The following is a 16,374-nucleotide window of genomic DNA, read 5'->3' on the forward strand; positions in this document are numbered from 1 at the left end:
CTTCATTCTATTTTATTGACAAATCCTTTTCCTAATTTATCACAGCAATGCTATAGAGAACAGCCCACACCGAGGTGAGCACTGCCACCACCAAAGGCACCGGGTGAGTGTGTGTACACACACCGAGTAAAAGCCCACACGTACAAGATTCTTAATGAAATACGGTTTGTCAAAGCAAGTGAAAATATGAAGTTACCTTTGGTTTCCTTTCCCCAGTGCTACTGAGTCATGTGCATTCAGATCAATGAGAATAAGAGATGAAGGAGCTGTGCCTCGCTGTGTTGCGCCTCGGCCGAGATGGAGCAGCTAGTGGGGAAGAAGACACAGAGCATTATTTATGGCACATCCTCAGCACTACTTCAGTGATTAAATAATTAGGGAGAGAGATTAAAAATTACCCTAAACGAGCTGAATTTTAAGGGCTCCCTCCTCCCTACCTGTGCTGGCTGCTGAGATCTGAAATCATGCATTTTTATAGCAGCTGGCACATAAGATACGACAGCAGGATAAATACATACATTTGCAATAGTACCAGAAACAAAACCCATCCCGTGTGTCTCTGGGTGCCTTAGAGGGGTTGGGTCTGCTGCCTGCACCGGGACCAGGAGATGGATGTGGAACAGGACAGCACAGGCAGACTGGAATGCCTGCTCAGAGGTGCTGCATCCAGGGCTGCAGAGTCCCAGCAGGGCTCTGGAGGAACAGGCCCAGCTCACAGGGGAGCAGTGACAGGGTGCCCTTCCCTGAGCAGATCTGGGTGTCCCCACATGGGTGCTCTGCTCCTGAATGCAGGAACAGCCAACCTGCAGTAGGAACAGGGAACTAAAAAGATGCTCTTGATGAGCCCAAACACTGTCAGACTGCCGGCATCCCATCTCCTCTGTACATGGAGACTGTGGGGAAGATGGAGACGGTGGGAAGGGACAGGGTGTGCTGGAAGCAGTTTGAGCAGAGAGGTTGTGACTGGTGCCTGATCCACTGCCCACCAGGACCTCCATTCAAATTCAGCCCCTGGAAGAGTGGGGTGAGGAGCTGCCACCTTCCAGAGCCCCACGAGCAGCCCCTGTGCAGGGACCACTAGCCTCTGAAGACGTGTGCCCCAGCAGATGATAGCAAAGGGGTCAGTTATTAAAAGGTTAGTACAGCAATACCCTTAAACAGGGAAGAAAACTTCCTAATGCAAACCTTACCCTATGCCTGGAAGAAAAATGAAAAATAAGGGGTTACTGTATTCTTCCTACTCTTTTCCTTCCTATTTTAGCATTATATTTCAAGCTCTTAAGAAGTGGCGAATGCTCCATCCCCAGCAGTGTTCAAGGCCAGGTTGGATGAGGTTTGGAGCAAGCTGCTCTAGCGGAAGGGGTCCCTGCCCATGGCAGGGCTTGGAGCTGGAGGAGCTTTAAGGTCTCTCCCAACCCAAACCATTCTGAGAGTCTGTGACAACCGGGAACCTGGAGAGAGGCACCCCCGAGGTCAGCAATGCCGAGGCTGTGAGCTGTGAGCTCCAGCCAGCCCCACACCGACCTTCCCAACCAGCCAGAAGCACAGACACATCAGAGGTGCCCACTGCTGTGTGCATACACAGAGCACAGAGACAACAGCCTAAGACTGACAAAACCACAAAGTTCTCACTCTTTCCCCTGCAAAGCAGCAAAGGAGATGAAGAAGTATTAGTTAGACAAAGCACTCAATGTCTAGATAGGAGACTGGGGGTCCCTTATCAAAGTGGGGCCCCTACCTCTGTATCCATGCTACACCTCCTGGGCATGGCAGGAATGACAATCAAATCCGTGTTTCCCTTCCCAACAGGGTGTGATGTCCTGACACAGAACACGAGAAAAACTTGATGGGTAGAGTGCAGATGGGCATGAACCAGAGGCAGATAAAGCCAATAAGACACGGTTACATGTCTGTGGCCCTGTGAGCAAGCCCAGGTAGGTGGGCCAGCGCTGGGTCACGCCAAAAGGAGAAGTGCTTCCCTCCTTGCATCCTCTCTTCACCTTTCTGTACGTGCACAGATTTTTCCCACTTTGGGTCCTGTTGGTTTGTGTTCCCACTCGTTTCAGCTGCCAGAAGCGCTGAGCTGCTTTGGCACATGGGTGTTTAAAGCGAATGCCTTTTGTCCCTCTGCTCAAACACATCCACCCCGCACTGAGGCTGATAAAGGCAGCAGCAATTTCCTGCTAAGTGGCTAATCCAGGGCAAATCATAATGATTCATCAGAGGAACGAGTGGCTGTGGCTGGCAGAGGAGCTGCTCTCCACATCCAACCCAGCATTTTCACGCAGCAAACTCCCCTTTTCTGAATACCTTTTGGTACTTTAATATTCCACAGATTTTTTTAAACACCAGCAAAGCCAAAAATCTGGAACACCTCACAGCGAGCCACAAACTTCCTGAGTAAACAGCACATTTTGGCTCAGCCCCTGGTGAGAAAGGGCCTGTAGGGAGGTTCTGGGCTGCCAGGGCATATGTAGTTTGCAAGTTATTAATAATTAATACATTAATTCCTAGTAGAGACCTTCTGAAGCAGCGCTGGATTGTGCAGAGCCTCCCCAGAACAGAGCCAAGCTGCGCAGCCCAAAGCACGGCTGTGCACTGGGTATGGTACAAAGTGACACTTCCATCCGTTCCCCCTACATGAGGCCTTTCAGACCTCCTCCAAATACCTTTGTTTTTTGGCAGTTGGGCAGCATTTTGCCACAATATTTTTATACAGGGCTCCATCTGCGGACTGCAAAAGCAACTCGAGGAACACCAGATTTAAATGGGGGCACAAGAACAGCTTGCTCACACATACACAGACCAAGCAGGCTGGGAGAACCAAGAGCGTTTGGGTATCGACTCAAAGTCGAATCAGAAAGGGAATTTAGGAACTGATTTTTCAGCTAGCTGGAGTCACTGATACTCAGATGGGGTGAGGAGAAGCTCCCCATGACCCGGCTTCAGTGTGAGCTTGAGTCCAGAACCCCCCCGTGTGCGGGGCTGCACCCCCAGAGCGTGAGCAGCAGCTCAGGGAGGGGACCCTGCCCCTCTGCTGTGCTCTGGGGAGACCCCCCTGCAGCCCTGATCCAGCTCTGGGGCAGCAGCACAAGAGGGACGTGGAGCTGTTGGAGCGAGGCCAGAGGAGGCCATGGAGATGCTGCGAGGGCTGGAGCAGCTCTGCTCTGGAGCCAGGCTGAGAGAGCTGGGCTGGGGCAGCCTGGAGAAGAGAAGGCTCCTGAAGGGGAGACCTGAGAGCAGCTCCAGTGCCTGAAGGGGCTGCAGGGAAGCTGGAGAGGGGCTTGGGACAAGGGATGTAGGGACAGGCCAAGGGGAATGGCTTTAACCTGCCAGACGGGAGACTGAGATGAGCTCTTAGGCAGAAGCTCTTCCAGCCCAAACCTGAGTTTATGATACCTGGCAGGAACCAGAACCTTTCCATCCCTGATGGATGCAGCTGCCTGCAGTGAAAGCCTCTGCCAAAAAGGTGTGAGTTGCTCAGCTGCTCACTTCACTGCTAGAGTGACAAGGCACATCAGCAGGAAGGGCAAGAAACTGACTGCAGTAAATCCCCACACTGCATTCCAAGTCTTGGGACATGAAACGGGAAAAAACTCACTACTACCTGAGGATACTGATGTAAAACTGGAAAAGACAACCAGTGCCTGCGAATTAGACAAACTGAACTGTAGCAGCAAGCACATGGTAGAAATCCATACCCGACATAACTCCTAGAAGGAGCTGAAGAGCTACTTCACCAAAGGCAGGTCTTTCAGCAGAGGAGCTGCTGGGGTGATGGGTGTCTGCACCAGGAGGCACTGAGCACCCATCAGAAAAGGCAGAGACATTCAGTGCAGCACCAGTTAAATTGCGGAGACCCTTTCGTGTCTCTGGAGGACATGGTGGCCAGGCCAGTGCTACCAGGGCTAAGGAAGGAGGAAAGAAAATCTGTAGAGCGCAAATAATCCATCTCACAGGCTTAGAGCTGCCACTCTGTAAACCCTGCACCGGCCAGGTCCTGTGCGGCTCCTCAGCAGCACTGACCTCCAGAGCTTCAGCTGCAGGTTCAACCTCTAATCAGTACCTTCCACTCACTGCCACTTGTCTCAAGACACAGTTTTGTCATTACTTTTTAAACCTGAAACGTGTCCCTGTGTCTTCTCACATCCACAACATCATCTCAGGATGAGAAACAACAAAGCTGGAGGCAGAATAATAAACTCTGATTCCCCAGGAGCTGTCTGGAGCTTCCCAAGCCCCCAGCAGGAACTCTGAGCCTTTCCCCACGCTCCACCTCTCACACCACCAGGTTGTCTATTTGCAGCTCTCGCTCACAGACACACATCAGACCAGGCTGTCAGCTTGGCTCACAGGAAGATCTTTGAGACAAAAAACCCTGCAACTGATGCTACCAAGGAGCTGAGTGCCAGTGATGGGTAGTGGGGATGGGTGGCATAAGACAGGCTGCTGTGGGGAGAGCATCAGGCAGCACCAAGCAAAGGTGTGCTCTGAAACCCCCAAACCCCCCATTTTTCATGCAAAGCATAAGCCTTAGGCAGCTTTATTCTTATTTCATCAAAGATAAATACAGCTGCTCACAGTGCTTGGATTTATTGTGTGCGCTTCAGGTCCCAAGCATTCCCACACAGAAGCAGAGCAGCATCCTTACTACAAGATAAACCTGGATTTCTGATGCAGTGGCATCTGCTCTGCAATAGCTTTAAATTAAGTGGTTGCCATGGGAACAGATGCTCCCACACTGCTGGGTCTGCCTCATGCTGCCACTCTGCTCACAGCCCAGGTGGGTTTCGGATTAACCCCCTACCACTACTTCATCTTGACTAACAGAGCTGGACTGAAGCACCAAACCTCCAGCTCGAGCCTAGGACTGACTGGGTGCTGCTTGCTGCTGAGCTGCTCTGGGGTAGGGGTTAGACTTGATGATCTTAAAGGTCTTCTCCAACCTGGTTGATTCTGTGACTCATTTTAGAACAAGTCTTTCTGGATTCAGGCTATTTTTGGTACCCCAAGCTCCTCCTCGATGCACTGCCAAAGCATGCTGAGGACCTGGAGAACACCTTGCTCAAGTGCCACTGCATTTTGTTCCTGTGTTGTCAAAGCACCCGGAGCAGGTCTTACAGGCCTGTGCTGTCCACAGGCACTTACCCAGGACCTGAGGAGTGATGCTGTCCCACAGGTGATGGTTAGCACTGTTTTGATCCACCCAGCATCCTGGTCCTTGTGTGGGGGCTGATTTCAACATAAAATCATAGAAAAGTTAGGGTTGGAAAGGACCTGAAGATCATCCAGTTCCAACCCCCCTGCCATGGGCAGGGACACCTCACACTAAACCATCTCACCCAAGGCTTCGTCCAGCCTGGCCTTGAACACTGCCAGGGATGGAGCATTCACAACCTCCCTGGGCAACCCATTCCAGTGCCTCACCACCCTCACAGGAAAGAACTTCTTCCTTAGATCCAATCTAAACTTCCCCTGTTTAAGCTTCAACCCGTTACCCCTTGTCCTATCACTACAGTCCCTAATGAAGAGTCCTTTCCCAGCATCCCTATAGGCCCCCTTCAGACACTGGAAGGCTGCTCTGAGGTCTCCACGCAGCTTCTCTTCTCCAGGCTGAACAGCCCCAACTTCCTCAGCCTGTCTTCATACAGGAGGTGCTTCAGCCCCTGAGCATCCTCGTGGCCTCCTCTGGACTTGTTCCAACAGTTCCATGTCCTTTTTATGTTGAGGACACCAGAACTGCACACAATGCTCCAGGTGAGGTCTCACAAGAGCAGAGCAGAGGGGCAGGATCACCTCCTTCAACCTGCTGGTCACGCTCCTTTGGATGCAGCCCAGGATACGGTTGCTTTCTGGGCTGCAAGCACACACTGAAGCCGGCTCATGTTCATTTTCTCATTGACCAACACCTCCAAGTCCTTCTCCTTGGGCTGCTCTGAATCTCTTCTCTGCCCAACCTGTAGCTGTGCCTGGGATTGCTCCGACCCAGGTGTAGGACCTTGCACTTGACATGGTTAAACTTCATGAGATTTGCATCAGCCCACCTCACAAGTGGGTCTGAACACATCACATCTGAACAGCATCACTGCAGTGTCTGCAAACCGTTTGTGGTGTTTGGCATTTGAAATTTAAAATCTTTCCCAGACTCTTCTCCAGAGAAACATCCGCTCCTGCCGAAGGGAAAGGGAAAATCCAGTTTCTTCTCAAATAAAACACTAAGGATCTGTCGGCAAGGAGGTGGGAAATGGCCCCTGTCATGCCACCTGGCAGAGCAGCCCACCAGACACAGCAGGGCAGCGGTCACTGCTGCGTGGATGTCACCCATGGCAGCACCAGGTCCAGAGGGGAGGAGAGCCCCAAGTGCCCCCAGCCAGCCAAAGGGGGCAAAAGCTGCTCTCTGTTAACCCCAGTGAGGAAAGCTCAGCACACACTTTCCAGCTGCATTTTCCCCAACATCTGACCTTAAAACACTCTCCCAGTTCTGGTTTTGCTGAGGTGTCATCATTAAGACCATGCCTTTGTTAACGTAAGCCAAAGAAAACTCCCAAAGCTACTTTTCAGAGGACGTTCTGGCTCTCCAAGGTGCACACACTATACTACAACACGTACAATGTCACTGCTAGGATTTCACCCGGTTGCACTAACCAGGCAAGGAAAACCTTCCCCAGAGAGTCACAGGTTATCCTGGGCAGTGACATTGCAAACTTCCACTGCAGAAGCAGCCAGTATAGTTCATGTTATATGTGTCTGAAGAAAGAGACTACATTCTGTATCCTCTAGGGGCTGCTTCACACTATCAGCAGCAGTTCCCACATCTCAAGGTTTCACCAAACCCACCTTTTCCAGGGAAGGCACCAGGCACTCCCAGTCATTTCTGGGTAGAACACATATATGGGGCACTTCTGGTTCATAAGTAGTTACCCTGCAAGTACAAGCGGAGTAAGCACCTCTTAACAATTGCTACCTAACTGCTCTTTCCATAAGCTTTTGGTCAGGGTGATGCTGGTGGCCAGGCTGATGGAGGACCAGAGAGAGCCATGCTCCTCAAGGCGCAAAAGGAGATAGGAAACAAAACACACCAGGCAGACATAAGCCTGCTTACACCAGCATGCTGGAACTGAACACCTTAAAGGATGCTGAGCGCTCAAAGAAAAGCAGGTTCACTGCTGCTGGACCAGGCTGGTGGCGGAACTCCTCCTGAGAGCACAGTACATACAATGGCAGGAGAACATCATTAAAAGCAGGGAGGGAAAACCAAACTATGTCACTCCTTTGCACTTCTTTCTGTTAAAGAGGAGATTCTTTCCTGGGTTGATCGATTCCCAAGACTTTTCTCAGCAGCAATCCTAAGGGCAGAGCTCAGCACCCAGCTCCCCAGCCCAACTCCAGGCCGAGCTCTGCAGCACTGCCTCAAATAACCTGACAGTCATATTGCTACAAACGTGAAACCAGGGACACTTGGGCAAGGGATAATTTCAGTTGGGAAGAAAAATGCTGCTCAAAGTTATGAAGTTTATGAATAAGCTTCATCCTTATTTGAACAGGTTTTGTCACACACATTATTCACACACAGCAGCACCAAAACACAGCAGAAAGGGAAGGCCAAGAACGCAGCCAATGCAGCTTTTGCAAAGCACTGTACAATTAGAAGTTAATACCAAACCTGAGCACAAAACCAGGATCTATTAATAGCCTTCTTAAGTTTTCATAGAGGAAGATGAACTCTTCCTATAGCAAACTCCTTAATATGCAAAAATGTCCTTGTCTTCACAGCACCCTCTGTACACCCATCAAGATGTCTCTATCAATGGCACAAGGCACTCTAGCTTGTCACCAACTCCTGCACCACTCCCCACCTCTGCTTTTCCAACATCCATCTGCTCCAACATCTTGACCTTCCTTTTATGACCCAAGCCCCACAACGTACACAACACTTCTTGTGGTGTGCCCTCTTCTTCGGGGATCACCCTCTTCCATTGTGAGCCTCGCTGTGCTGCTGAGCAGCTTCACAGCAGCAGCTCTGGGTACTGCCGGCAGTGAGTTACCCACAGCACTGTGCACAGCTGGAGATGAGTGCAGGTGTTGGTCCATGAGACCTGGCTTCAATGTGCCCTTGAACCCAGAACCCCCCGTGTGCTGGGCTGCACCCCCAGAGCATGAGCAGCAGCTCAGGGAGGGGATCCTGCCCCTCTGCTGTGCTCTGGGGAGACCCCCCTGCAGCCCTGATCCAGCTCTGGGGCAGCAGCACAAGAGGGACGTGGAGCTGTTGGAGCGAGTGCAGAGGAGGCCATGGAGATGCTGCGAGGGCTGGAGCAGCTCTGCTCTGGAGCCAGGCTGAGAGAGCTGGGCTGGGGCAGCCTGGAGAAGAGAAGGCTCCTGAAGGGGAGACCTGAGAGCAGCTCCAGTGCCTGAAGGGGCTGCAGGAAAGCTGGAGAGGGGCTTGGGACAAGGGATGTAGGGACAGGCCAAGGGGAATGGCTTTAACCTGCCAGAGGGGAGACTGAGATGAGCTCTTAGGCAGAAGCTCTTCCCTGTGAGGGTGCTGAGGCACTGGCACAGGGTGCCCAGAGAAGCTGTGGCTGCCCCATCCCTGGCAGTGTTCAAGGCCAGGTTGGACACAGGGGCTTGGAGCAAGCTGCTCCAGTGGAAGGCGTCCCTGCCTGTGGCAGGGCTGGAACCGGATGAGCTTTAAGGTCCCTTCAGCCTAAACGAGGTTGCAATTCTATGCACAAATTCTATGATTCTATGACACAGCAGCACAAACCCCACAGGCTGAGACATTTGCTGAACCAAAAACATTTAAAAGACAAGTAAAGAGTTAAGGGCTACTTCTAAGGAGCATTTAGTACAAGATGCCCTTGTGGGAGGTACTGGTGTCAAGATATGAGCTGCTTCTCTCCAACAAACCCATACCCAACATGGGCACATCTCCGGTGGCTTCTAAACCAACAGGAAGAAAGGAGGAGAACTTCAGAAAACTCATTTTATTTGAAGGATAACTTGCTGACCAACCAAAGGCAGAGCTGCGCTGAAGCTGTGAGGCTTGCTTGGTACCTCCCATCCCTGTGTGCACAGGTAAATTTTAGCCGACTTATTTCAAGGAGAAGTCTTCAGCAGTGAAGCTTTCCATGGGCTGCAATCCTGGAAGCTGTAGGAAAGCCAGGGCAGGAACAAAACTTGAATGAGAAGCCTTCAAATGTAGCGACAAAAAGGAGAAGCAGAAAAGCAATGATTACATGGTTAATCAGGAAAATAAAAGCCTCATTTAAAAACAGTGCCATCCTGTAAGGAAAGGAATGATGGAAAATAGATGTTATATGAATTGCAGAGAGCATTCTCCTGCCAGAAAGGGAAAATCCAAATCCATTTTCCAGAGAAACAGCGCTACTCAGGGCTTCACTGATCTTCAAAGCACCACACCAGGAGAAGTTTAGCTTCACACTTTGTTCTTCAGTTTAGCTCATTTTAAAGCCCTGTGTGTGGCAGAGCTCTTCCCAGAGCCAGCCTTGCTCCAGCTCTTTGTTTCCTGTAATTACCCATCACACGTGTTTCACTCAGCCCCACGATGAGTCTGAAACGCCTGGGCTGATGCCAATGTGGGCTCTCCCAGACTGCTGCCAGGGAGGAAGCATGGACACAGCATCCTAAAATGAGAGATCAACCACCTGTACACTGCTGGTCCTACTGGTGCAGCTACAGACAGGTATGTCTCTAGAGATCAAAAGATGCCCCAAACCATAATCCATAGCCATCAAGACAGGTAGCGACCAACAGGCTTTCCAACAAGGCATCTCAAGCTGTTTCTGTAGGCACCTCAGGAAAAACCATAGGTCAAAGACAAGCATTTGCTGTGACAAGTTCTTCTGGACCTCCTGTGGCTGAATGGGATCGTAGCATGAGCACACACTGCAGTTCCATGGGGCTGCTCTGAGGCACCACAGGTTTCGGTGACCAGCCCAACTGAGCTGCGGTGATTAAGCACATTGTAGTACCAGCCTCATTTAGACTAACAAACATACTACTCACTTCATCCATAGTTACACTTCTACCCTGGTCATTTAATAATGATAATCCTGATTAGCTATGAAATCCAGCTCTTGCACTTTAAACAAGTTCAAACTTGATAGATTCAATTTTTTATATATATATACAGATACATATATTTTGTTTTAACTACCCTGAATCGAGGGAGAAGTTCATGGACATTTTCATGCAAAAAAAAAAGATCAAGATTTAGCACCTCATCCAGCTGGTAAAACAAACCAGCACCTGCATCCAAGGAATACAGATCAACCTCACAACGAGAACACCCACAGGTTTGGTGTATCTGGCCAGCACAGTCATGACTGCCTGCTTCTGCTTACCCTGAGCCAGGGATGACCACTGGGCAGAGGCAGCTTATTTGGTGACTTCAATTCACCTCCTTTTCCCCTGAACACAGCATTTCTCATAGGCTCAGCCTACTTCCAGCCAGAAGCTCTTCCCTTGGCCTGTTCTCTGCCCCTGGGTTTTCCTCTTAACTTTCTCCTATCCTGCAGGTTTGGGGGGGGTAAATGATTAGTTTCCCTTTCCAGACCTACACACACAATGCAGTTACCAGCTAAACCCTCCTGCCCAGGTCTTCTGTAAGGAGCTGATTTTCCTCCAGGACAGCACTGGGGTGAAGGTTGTTGCAAAGCCAGCAAGCCATCAATGGGTGAGCTCCCCCTCTGAGCCCAGGACAGCCTCATATATCACCCTATACCCCAGTCACACCCAGGAGAAGGCAGCACTGTGGATAACACACTTTGATTTAAGCACATCATCAGCTGAGATGGGGGTTTAATTACATCTCTCTACATGTTACACCACTGCACACACACAAACACTCCCATGGAAGTTTACTGGGATTAGGCATGGGAACAGCAGCAGCTTTTTCCTTGGAGCCTCACGCTCTCCAGACCAGCCCTGCCTTCACCCTGGAATGGGAGGGCTGTGCAGGGAAGCAAGAGCCAAACACCAAAGGCATGAAGCAGTTCTGCTGTGAATCTCCATGTGCATGGTAAAGTATTTCTCCTTTAATTAGATATGTACAGCTCTGAGGGCACTGGGGGATCATTATGATCCCCGCTACAACCCCAGGAAACAAAGCTTGCAGTTCCACACTTGCATCTGAATAACACGAAGAGAGCAGCTTACAAAACAGCAATTTGCCTCAACGTAATTCATACAGCCTCTGTCGTGATACATGGAGTAAATGGGCCATTAAAGCCAGAAGGGATGTTGGTACTCCTAAATTGCTCCAATTTCAGAGGCTCCAGAGCTCCATGGAGATGCCACGGTGTACAAGTATCCAGGCGATGGCTTTTCAGCCCACAAATATTTAAAGGCCACCTCAAAGGGGTGCTGCTGATGTCCGAGATGTACCCAGGGAACAAAGCAGACACCAAGCTGCAGCCAGCGGAAAGCAGAATCACCGAAACCTGGAGGAGACAGAAACGGGCCCTTCCAGAGGAGCTCGGGTGCCCACCAGTGCCTAAACGGAGCTCAGGGGAAGAGAAGCTCCCTCCGGAGAGCAGCCCTCTAAGGGGTGCGAGCACAGGGTGTCTGCGAGGGCAGGGGCATCCCCCGAGGGTGCTCTGCTGAAGGATTGCGCTGGCTGAGCCCTGCTGCCTCAAACAGCGCTGGAATCCTCCAGGGCGGCCCCCAGACCTTCCTCGGAAGGCAGCATCGGGAAGAAGGGGAGTTGTTAAGGCTGTCGCTATGAGAACCTTCGCTGTTGTGCTGCTCCCATTGCTAAGCAACGCTGCCTCAGGCCCAGCCGCGCCGAGCTGCAGGCGCTGGTACCTACCGCCCGTTCCCATTCCCATTCCCGTGCTGCAGCCCTGGGATGCTGCCGTTCCACCCCAGCTTCTCCTTCACCACCCTCTGACCCACCAGCTTGCTGGAGACCTTCAGGGGGAGCTGGTGCCCTTCTTGCACTTCTGGCTTCTTTGGGGATAGGGAGGTTTGGTGGCGAAGCTGGATCCATGTGCTGCCCCACAACCCAGCACCTAAGTGGCTGTGCTGGTTGGTTCAAGGCCAGGGGAGCACAGGAACAAGCAGGGAAAGGCTGGGGTTGTCCAAAGCCAGGAATGCCAAATGCTCTGCAGCACAGCCCCGGGCTCAAGGAAATCCACAGGTAAGAGATAGAGCAATCACCTGGCACATCAGACACCAGCCAGGCCCCATCAGCTGCTCCATACTCATTCCAGAGAGCTCAAATGTTACTGCAGTACATCCAGTACTGGTAACTGGATGTGGGGAGCACTTTGATGCTGCTCCCCCTTCACCTGCTTTTATCGGGATCTGTTCTGAAACTCCCTTTTGATGCCGAACCTGTAACCAGACCATTTCACTCTGAGTGACCCCAGTCCACTCATCCAAATGCTTTACAGCTTCATTTTACTCTGCTGGCACAAGTGTTCAAGTGGCTTATGGCTGCACTCGCTACATTAAATGTGGCTATAAAAAACAGGCAACACTAATAGCTCCAGTAGCACCTCCCAGCATCACCAAGCGGGGATTCTCCTGGTGACTGTATGGTTTATATGGCAGCAGGTCTGCCCTGATTCCGGAAACAGCCTCCAGCATCATTCTGGCTCTTGCTTTTTGCCTCTATCATGCTGGGAGCCCCATTACATTTCCTGTCATAGAATTGTTTCAGTTGGAAGAGACCTTTAAGCTCACCCAGTCCAATCGTTCCCAGCCCTGCCAAGGCCACCGCTGCTCCATGGCACTGAGGCCTCCCCTCCACACTGTGTGAACACTCGCAGGGACGGTGCCTGCAGCCCTGCCCTGGGCAGCCTGTTCCAATGCCTGAGCACCCTCTGGGGCAGGAATTGTTCCTCAGCTCCATCTAAACCTGCCCTGGGGCAGCTTGAGGCCGGTTCCTCTTGTCCCATCCCTTGTTCCTTGGGAGCAGAGCCCAGCCCCTCCTGGCTCCATCCTCCTCTCAGGCACTTGTAGGGAGCCATCAGGTCCCCCCTGAGCCTTCTCTTCTCCACACTGAACCCCCCAGCTCCCTCAGCCCTTCCCCATCACACTTGTGCTCCAGGCCCTGCTCCAGCTCCGCTGCCCTTCTCTGGCCCCACTCCAGCACCTCAATGTCTCTCTCATAGTGATATCTACCTTCTTTTTACTATTTTCTTCTGATGGAGTCACACACCAAAGTTTGGATCTTCATGGAATTCTTATCTTCTCCAAGCACACTTTTATTCCTCTGAAAAGCCATTTTGTGCAGGGCTCCACCTGACTCAGCAGGGCTGCTCCCTGCACACATCCAAAGCGCTGCCTGCTGACATCAGGGACAAAAATAAGTTTTTCCTGAGCTTTATTTCCACAAAGCCTGCGGTTTCCACATAGCTGAGACTGAAAGAAGGTTTGCTCTCCCCCAGAGGTCACCACTAAGCCACTGCTACTGAAATGAAGAGGTGGCACAGCTTTTACTGATGGCTGCAGCTTGCTCTGAGAGCCCAGGCTGCTTTTCTATGGATAGCAGCTACAGAACCACTCACACGGAAAGCCACTGACACACCACCTCAAGCCTCAGCCCAGCACTATCGCAAGGCAATTTGTGAGACCAGAACTGCACTTCAGAGCTGTCTGCCCTATCAGGCACTGCTCACGCTCACTGCTGGCCAACACCGCAGCCAGAAGTCATCTCTCTTTCTCCTTAGGCTCTTGTTATTCCAGTGCATTGATAAGGTTAACGCTGTTCCCACTTCCTTCCTTAAATTCTCTCTAATAGAAATGTCACATCATCCAGGCACCTCATACCTGAGTCGCGGTAAGTGTACAACAAGGTTTCATACCCAGCCTCTCCACGCAGACTTTAGAAACCAATTTGGTTCACACCACCCACAGGCTTACACGCTTGCAGCAACCTGGTACTGGACTCAATCACACAAAACACAGAGTGAAGGATGGGACAGGAGATCACATGGGGTGCCCCTGAGCAGCCTTTCTGCACAGGAACTGCAGGAAATGTTTCACTGCAGCACAGGGTAGGGGTCAACATAGAATCCCAGCCTGGTTTGTGTTGGAAGGGTTCTTAAAGCTCCTCCAGCTCCAACCCCTGCCACAGGCAGGGACCCCTTCCACTAGAGCAGCTTGCTCCAAGCCCCTGTGTCCAACCTGGCCTTGAACACTGCCAGGGATGGGGCAGCCACAGCTTCTCTGGGCACCCTGTGCCAGCGCCTCAGCACCCTCACGGGGAAGAGCTTCTGCCTAAGAGCTCAGCTCAGTCTCCCCTTTGCCTATCTCCAAAGGGATAGTGGACTCAGATCTGCAAGGGACCTGCGCCTCTAAAAATGCAGAGGAACCTGAAATGCTACAGAAGAGCCTCATGTTCCTCCCTAGCAAGAACGGCGAGAAAACATTCCCTGCACAGGACATGTAGCAAGTATTTACCCTAGGGATTCCTCAGTCAAGAGAGGTCAGTGAATGCAGCGGGTATTGGTGGAAGTTACAGAAAGCTCTATGGAAACAACAAAGAACTCATCTGGTACAGGCAAGATGACAACGGGACTTTGCTCTACCTGCTCTCAGCCTCCTGGGCTGGTGAAGCACCTCTCCGTGGAGCTCAGGGACTGCCTTTGTTTTCCAACGCAAGGATCACTGTGGTCATCGCCTGACCAGCACGTACGAACTGTCCAGGATGTCCTGCAAAGTCTGCTTCACACATCACAACAGCACCAGGTCTGCACCAGCACCAGCCTGTGCGAGAGAAAAACCCAACTGGAAAGAGCAGGCCAGGAGATAGCACTGGGCTGCCCTATTTTAATGCTATATTTGAGACCTCTCTCTAAAATCTAGGGCTATGCCACAATACATGAGGCATCCCCATATGCAACCTACCACCAGCAGTATTACTGACCCAGAACAGTGCTTGGATTACCTATAAAACTACAAAAAAAATAATCTTCCAATTCTAATACATTTATAAGAGATGCAACTAACCCTCCAGTGCTCCCCCACACAAGTATGCCCATTCAAATAATACAGTTTTGCAATTCAAAAAGCATTTCTTCCCAAAATTCACTCTGGGTACATGGAGTATTAACTATAAAACATAATGGCCATATCTGTACAACACTGCATACTTTTAGTGGGTAATCATAGCCCATTTTGAATTAGATCAGTTACACACATTAAGTTTGCACAGTTTATCAACACATGTAAATGCAGCAGCAAAATTAAACAACAAACTTGGTTGAGAATCATCATAAGCAAACTGTGGAGAGGCTTCTGCCTCCTTTCTGGAGGCCTGCAGATAGCTTCTCATACTTGAATGGCAAATGAAGAGCATAACCTTGTTCCAGGAGGCTCCTTCTCCTCCAGGTTTTAAATAGACTGTCACAGATGCAGACCTGCAGCTCCTCCTGCATATCAATGTGCAGCTCGGGCTGCACCACCTCATGGGCTCTAAAGAGACTCAGGACTCAGCAACTTCCCATGAAAACTAAAAGCAGCTTTAGGAGTGTCACAGCTGACCCAAATTTACCCATACCCATAAACTCTGTGTTCATTCTCTGCTCTGTTTCAGAGCTCAGGAGCTCTCTGGTTCTTAATTCCTGGGCCCATGCTGATCCCAGGAGGAGGCAGCTGTACAGCAGAGCAATAGCCTGTCAGTAGCACTCCTGCTTTCACAGCCTGACCGTTTGCCTTGATACACCTGCTTGGAGTCTGATGGGAGGGAGACAACCCTCCTCTGGGTAGTTACAACTCGGTCTCTTTTCTAAAGATTTCCTTCAATCATGCTTTTTCTCTGACAAATAACACCACCCGTGTCACAGACAGCACCCAGCCCAGCCTCCGGAGCACATAGGGGGACATCCCACCTGCTAGGGATGCACCAGAAGCAAAGTCCAGCACCCAAACTACAACTGCAGCAGTGCCAGCAAGGGAGGAAACTCAGCGTTTGGAAACCCACATGGGAAGCAGAGAGACCCCCCCAGCATGCAGGTTCATCTGGTTCAGGCACCCACCACCCATCCCACCCGAGCCAGGCTTTCAGGTGCACACCAGGGTCCTGAACTAAGGCCAGGGATGTTGTTGTCACTTCTCTTTTAGTATTAAGGAACAACAGCTTGATATATTTGCACTACGGTCAATGATACCTTATTATCTGTATCTTGAACAAACGAAACCTAACTTTCTGTTCTAAGGAAATACTACAGCACTGCAAGTCTCCATTAAATGTATCCCTGAAAATATCACAGAATCCTCAAATAACCATTCCAACCATGGGATGCAAGAGACCTTAAAGCTCCTCCAGCTCCAGCCCCTGCCACAGGCAGGGACCCCTTCCACTAGAGCAGCTTGCTCCAAGCCCCTGTGTCCAACCTGGCCTTG

General features: G+C 50.9%; 1 long non-coding RNA gene across 3 annotated transcripts in view; it reads right to left on the reverse strand.

Annotated features, from left to right (window-relative positions):
• LOC134162387 (uncharacterized) overlaps window positions 1–16,374 on the reverse strand; it is a 77,153-nt gene that overhangs the window by 39,700 nt on the left and 21,079 nt on the right. For all 3 annotated transcript variants that reach the window (XR_009964310.1, XR_009964311.1, XR_009964309.1), the window contains exon 2: window positions 197–306. This is a non-coding gene — a long non-coding RNA (uncharacterized LOC134162387). The remainder of the gene's footprint in view (window positions 1–196; window positions 307–16,374) is intronic.

The sequence above is a fragment of the Pezoporus occidentalis genome, unplaced genomic scaffold (assembly GCF_034315485.1).
Source record: "Pezoporus occidentalis ecotype Australia unplaced genomic scaffold, CSIRO_AGI_Poc_V1 ctg188, whole genome shotgun sequence".
In the NCBI taxonomy this organism is placed as follows: Eukaryota; Metazoa; Chordata; class Aves; order Psittaciformes; family Psittacidae; genus Pezoporus; species Pezoporus occidentalis.